This window comes from Pristiophorus japonicus, unplaced genomic scaffold (genome assembly GCF_044704955.1).
Source record: "Pristiophorus japonicus isolate sPriJap1 unplaced genomic scaffold, sPriJap1.hap1 HAP1_SCAFFOLD_109, whole genome shotgun sequence".
Classification (NCBI taxonomy): domain Eukaryota; kingdom Metazoa; phylum Chordata; class Chondrichthyes; family Pristiophoridae; genus Pristiophorus; species Pristiophorus japonicus.
Window position 1 is genome coordinate 329,542 of NW_027250745.1, and position 5,650 is coordinate 335,191.

At 45.8% G+C, this 5,650-nt stretch overlaps 1 non-coding gene across 1 annotated transcript; it reads right to left on the reverse strand.

Annotated features, from left to right (window-relative positions):
• Positions 1–1,736: 1,736 nt before the first annotated feature.
• trnav-uac (transfer RNA valine (anticodon UAC)) lies at positions 1,737–1,809 on the reverse strand. Its single transcript has one exon. It is a non-coding gene; the product is annotated as a tRNA-Val (tRNA).
• Between the last annotated feature and the right edge of the window lie 3,841 nt (positions 1,810–5,650).

Consider the following 5,650-nt stretch of genomic DNA (forward strand, 5'->3'; position numbering starts at 1 on the left):
GCAGTCTGCTTGTAGTGATAGCTCATGCATGCTCCTGTGAAAGGGTTTTAATTGCTCGGGGCAGGCATCACGAGCCTCTGCCCAGTCACCGGTTAGGACACATCTTTTTTATAAGGATAACGTGGAGTTGCTGGCCGTCCAGGCTCTGATTTGGTGAGCTGTTAGGAGCGAACCTGTGGACTCAAAGGCATTGATTGGCATGACTATCTCACAGTCCTGTTCGTCAGACCCTTCCGTGGTGGCCAGGGGTAGCATGCTGAGCGCGTCGGCACAGTTGTCTGTGCCTGGTCTGTGCCTTATGGTATAGTCGTAGGACGCCAGCATGAGTGCCCACCGTTGAATTCGCGCCGAGGCGTTGCCGTTTATTGCCTTACAGAAACTTCTGGTACAACAGCCCCAACAGAGGGGAGCTGACCAGTGAGCTCCCTCTGTGCTGATCGGGAATTTGTGTTGGCTCACCTTAAACAACTTCTGTCCCACACTGAGGGCCCAAGTTTCGGGTGGAGTTGCTCCTCGTTTTTTGGAGCAACTAGTTTACTTTGGAGAATGTTAGAAATTGCAATTCTCGGATATTAGTTTGCTCCAGTTCAACTGAGTTCGTTGAGGTTGGCTTCAGGTAAGGTATTTTTTTTCAAAAAGGGGCGTGTCCAGCCACTAAGGCATGTTTTGCAAGTTTCGGCAGTGAATACTTAAAACAAACTAACTTCGGCTGGAGTAAGTGCCCACTTTTGTAAGTTCCGAACAACCTTACCAGGAGGTAAGCTCAGTGCAGGCACAGCCAGAGAGGGGGTGGGAATCAAACACAAAAAGGATTGAAGCATGAAACACATCACTTAAAATGTCCAAAAACCTCTTTTGATGATATCTTGCCTTATATCTGCTGAATGAGGATAGTTGCTTCTCTTTTTATAAATAAACAAGTGTAAACTCACGGCTGAGGCAGGCACATTCCGGCAGCTTTCAGATGAGCAGTGAGGGATTATTTAAGGGTACGACGGCCCTGTAACCCCCCACACCAGGATATCATCTCCCCCGGGGTTTTCCTCAGCTTGTGCTCGGGGTACGGGGAGCTTTGGCCCGGGTCCGAGGTAGCTTGCATTCCAGGGATGGACAATAACCCTCTGAGCTCTGGACCTGGGAAGAGCTAATAACTAATGATTTTTTTATGGGTTTGAAATGTGGCTTAGATCTGCTGGTATTAACCGAGGCAGGGTCTGTGAGAAATTGCATTGTGTTCAGGTTTAATCACAGCAATATCCGCAGTCAGGAGCTGAAACGGACGAAGAGCTGAAAAAACACAAGACAAAAGCTTAAGAAATGTCAGCAATTGTGGTCAACTATTTAATGTGTTTCCTGCTGGTTCAGTGGTGCGGCGCTCACAGAGGGAGCCCGGATTCAGAAAGTAACACTTTCATTCAAAATCTTAGAAATAATGACATGCAACGAATTAAACTGTGTGTCGGGGGATGGGGATGGGTGAAGATTATTTGTTTTATTCCCCATTCATTAACCGACAGCGTTGTTTTGTAGTATTGTTACTGAGGGTCAGTGGAAACTTCAATAACTGAACTTTAATCATTCGAGGATTTTGAATCATTGATGAAGTTTTCTCCTTATCTGACTTTACACACTCTGCATTTAGGAGACTGGTTTAAAATGTTCAGTGCTCATGTGACAAGGAACCTGGGGCGACTTTTGTTCAATTTATTTCACAGCAAAAATAGTCTCCAAAATAATGTTTCTGCCCGGGATCGAACCGGGGACCTTTCGCGTGTAAGGCGTACGTGAGAACCGCTACACTACAGAAACGCTACCGTTCAGGTAATCTCAGGAATATAACCAGAGCTTTAACCTACACAGCTGGCCGATACTTCAGGAGCTTGTTTTCCGAGAATAGAATGACGCTGCTATATTTAGGAAGGCTGTGAGTGTGGCAGGAATTGATCTCGTGTTTCCCAGACTTTACACATAGGAACAGGAGATGGCCATTTAGCAGCGAGTGGTTAGGATCTGGAATGCACGGCTTGAAAGGGCGGTGGAGGAAAAATCAATCTTATCTTTCAGACGGGAGTTGGATAAGTGTCTGAAGGAAAAACAATTGCAGGGCTACGGGGGAAGGGCGGGGGAGTGGGACTCACTGAGAGTCGGCACGGGCTCGATTGGCCGAATGGCCTTCCGTGCTGTAACCATTCCATGATTCGATAAGTTAGTGGCACATTTCATAGTGTGGGTGGGAGCACAACATTGCAAAGGGACATGGATTGAGTCGGCAAAACTAGAGGCATCTGATTCAGGAGATTCGCGGGGTGCGGAAATTCAGGTGTTTATTGACTTTGAAAGGAACATTTTTGCTTTGTGCCGTTTCGGACATTGAAATATTTGTGAAAGCAATTTTTTGCAGAAAGGGATGCAGCATTTAACCTTCTGCCTCAACACTTCTTTCAGGTTGTCAGCTCACATTTCGTTTCGATGTTATTCTTCCAGAATTGCTATTTTCTTTGGTGTTTCACAATAACCAGACCCTTGCTCTAAAGTCAGTCTCACTGTTTCCCCACTCTCCTGTTGATGTTATCAGCAATGAACATTTTGACCCAGACCCCGAAAGCACAGTGTGTAAAATGGTTTATGGTTTCAGAGTTCACTTGCAGAGCAGAGAAGAAATGATTCAATTATGGAGTTCCTTCAGTTAGCATTTCTTTAATTGAGCAAAAGAAGATTGTGGATTCATTAATGATGATTTTCCATGAAAGCAACATAAAATTAAAAGAAATGCAATCGCCCAACATGGGGCTCAAACCCAGGACCTTGTAATTAAGAGTCTCATGTTCTACCGACTGAGCACGCCGGGATTCTGGCTAACGCTAGATTTTATCGATCATTGCAGCCAGGCGCCTGTTGGCCACCCGCAGCCTGGATACAGTAACGTCCCAACAGCTCATTGACTGTCGGAGTGGGACTGTGCGGTGCTTCAGAAGACAGGTCGAAAAAGCAAATTCACTGATTCCATCCCATGTGCTCCTCCAATCAAGAATAGCAACACACTAAACATGCTTCAATAATGGTTACACCTAAGCTCCACAGATGTGTAGTAGTTGGATCGTTGGTCTAGGGGTATGATTCTCGCTTTGGGGTTGTTACTTGAAATTTGCGAGAGGTCCCGGGTTCAAATCCCGGACGAGCCCTCAATTTACCCACGAATTTTGAACTTGCATCGAATTTTTGCAAAGAAGGACTTGCATTTCGACAGCAACTTTCTGGAACTCATGACGCCCCAAAGCGCTTTACAGCCGTTGAGTTGTTTTTGAAGTGTTGGAGTGTGGGGAAAGATGTGCCAGAATCAACCCACACGAACTGCAACTCTTTGCGAAGGAGTTCGGTGCAAAGAATCAGGTATCTCAGGGACTTGGCCTTTCTATGAATGAGGTCTGCTTGTACCTGCATTCAAGCTTGAAACAGCAACTGGGCTTCATCTCACGGGAGCAGCGTGTAGCGGATAGTGAGTCGGTGACCAGGTTGATGTCCGCCGCTTTCAACCTTTGAAATTTCACCAAACAAAGATACGGTGAATCCAACTGTCCCAGTCAAGCGACAGATTGAAGGGATCGGTGCTTCAAACAGAGCTGGAACACGCGCAGCGCAGTAATATGGTCCGCAACATTAAATGTCAGAGTTATTAAACAGACAATAATTAAACATACACTTAACAACAGTACTTACACCCAAACCTTGCGAATGTCCGCCGAAGAACTCAAACATGTTACAGTTCCCAGCTCGGTGTCCAAATTGATCAAAAATTAATCGGATTCTAAACTATCTGTTCCAAATGCCACATTTTATATATTTTCCTTATCCCTGCAACGTGACAATTTAAATTTTTAATATTATTACCGAACACAAGTGCCCAACTTCTGATGGAAGGTCATTAACCTGAAACGTTAACTCTGTTTCTCTCTCCACAGATGCTGCCTGACCTGCTCAGTGTTACCAGCATTTACTCTTTTTATTCTCCTAACTTATAATCAGAAAATCACTTCCCTTGTCATCTAACTACACTCCTTCCTGATATGTAGCCTTGCCCTACAAACCAGGCTCCTTTCGGATGATTCAGGCATTCATTGGAATTATAACTTCTGCACGATAACAATTATGTGAATTATGTAACTATGTAATACTTGCCACCAGAGGGCGTGACTGTTGGAGTCCTAATGGTCACCTGCCCACACATGCAGGGCCAGTATAAAAGATCGGCTGCCATGTAGTTCAGGCACTCTGGAGTTGTAATAAAGAAGACTAAGTTCACACTAAATTTAGCTCACAGTACTCAGCCTCGGGGAGTTCTTCTCTACACAACAATTGGCGACGAGTAACAGAATACGAACCTTCAAACAACCATGGCTGCCGTTGGAATATTATAGAGATCCGTCGAGGGTGATGATTGGGAAGCCTTCGGCGAGCAGCTCGACCAGTATTTTGTGGGCAACGAGCTGGAAGGAGACACTAACGTGGCCAAGGACAGGGTGGTTCTCCTCACTGTCTGTGGGCCTAAAATATACAGCCCCATTAAGAATCTGCTAACACCGACAAAACAAACGGAGAAGGAATATTCAGAGTTGTGCACACTGGTTTGGGACTACCTCAAGCCGAAGGAGAGTATCCTCATGGCCAGATATCGTTTTGACAAGCAGCATCGCTCCGGGGACCAGGACCTGGCGGATTATGTCACCGACCTGAGACACCTCGCGGGACCTTGCTGCGTTGGGGCAAATGCTGTGGGACTTTTACGTGCTGGGCATCAGCCACGAGGTCAGTCTTTGAAAGCTGTTGGCTGCTCAAAACCGAGACCTGAGCAGGGCCATCGCGATCGCCCAGGCATGTATGGCCACGGACGATAACACCAAACAGATATCTTCTCAACATCGAAGCTCACCGGCAAGTACTGTGCATAAAATGATGTCGCTAGCAGGCCGAACTGCATATGGCAGGGTTGATACGTCTGTGGCTGCAAGACCTGTGATGACTCAAAGTGCGCCATCGTGGGTAAATGTGAATCTATTAGCACCGTGTTGGTGCTGCGTGTGTAATCCTCGGGCCCATCAATGTCGTTTCAAGCACGACGTGTGCAAAGGCTGCACAACGATGGGGTACCTCCAGTGAATGTGCAAACGTGCTGTGACATGCCACGTGGCTGAGGATGAGCGGTGTAAGGTGCTGTGTTCACGTCACTTTTCTCTTCTGGAGATGTGGGTTCATGTCCCATTTAATCATTAAGCGAAACCCATTTGTTTTGTCACCATCAACTCCTTAAATGTGCGATTCAACAGTCCACCTGTTCGCTGAACATTTCCTATTTCTTCAATTCTTAAGTTAATCATTTAAAGAGCTTAATCATTGATGAAGCTTTCTCCCCTATCTGACTTTATCCACTCTGTGTGTAGGAGACTAGTTTAAAATATTCACTTCTCTTGCGACAAGGAACCTTGGGCGACTTTTGTTCTATTCATTTACAACAAAATAGCCTCCAAAATAATGTTTCCGCTTGGGCTTGAACCAGGGACTTTTCGCGTGTGAGGCGAGTGTGATAACCGCTACACTACAGAAAAGGAGTGGCTAAAGCAATCTTAGGAATATAATCAGAGCTTTAACCTACACA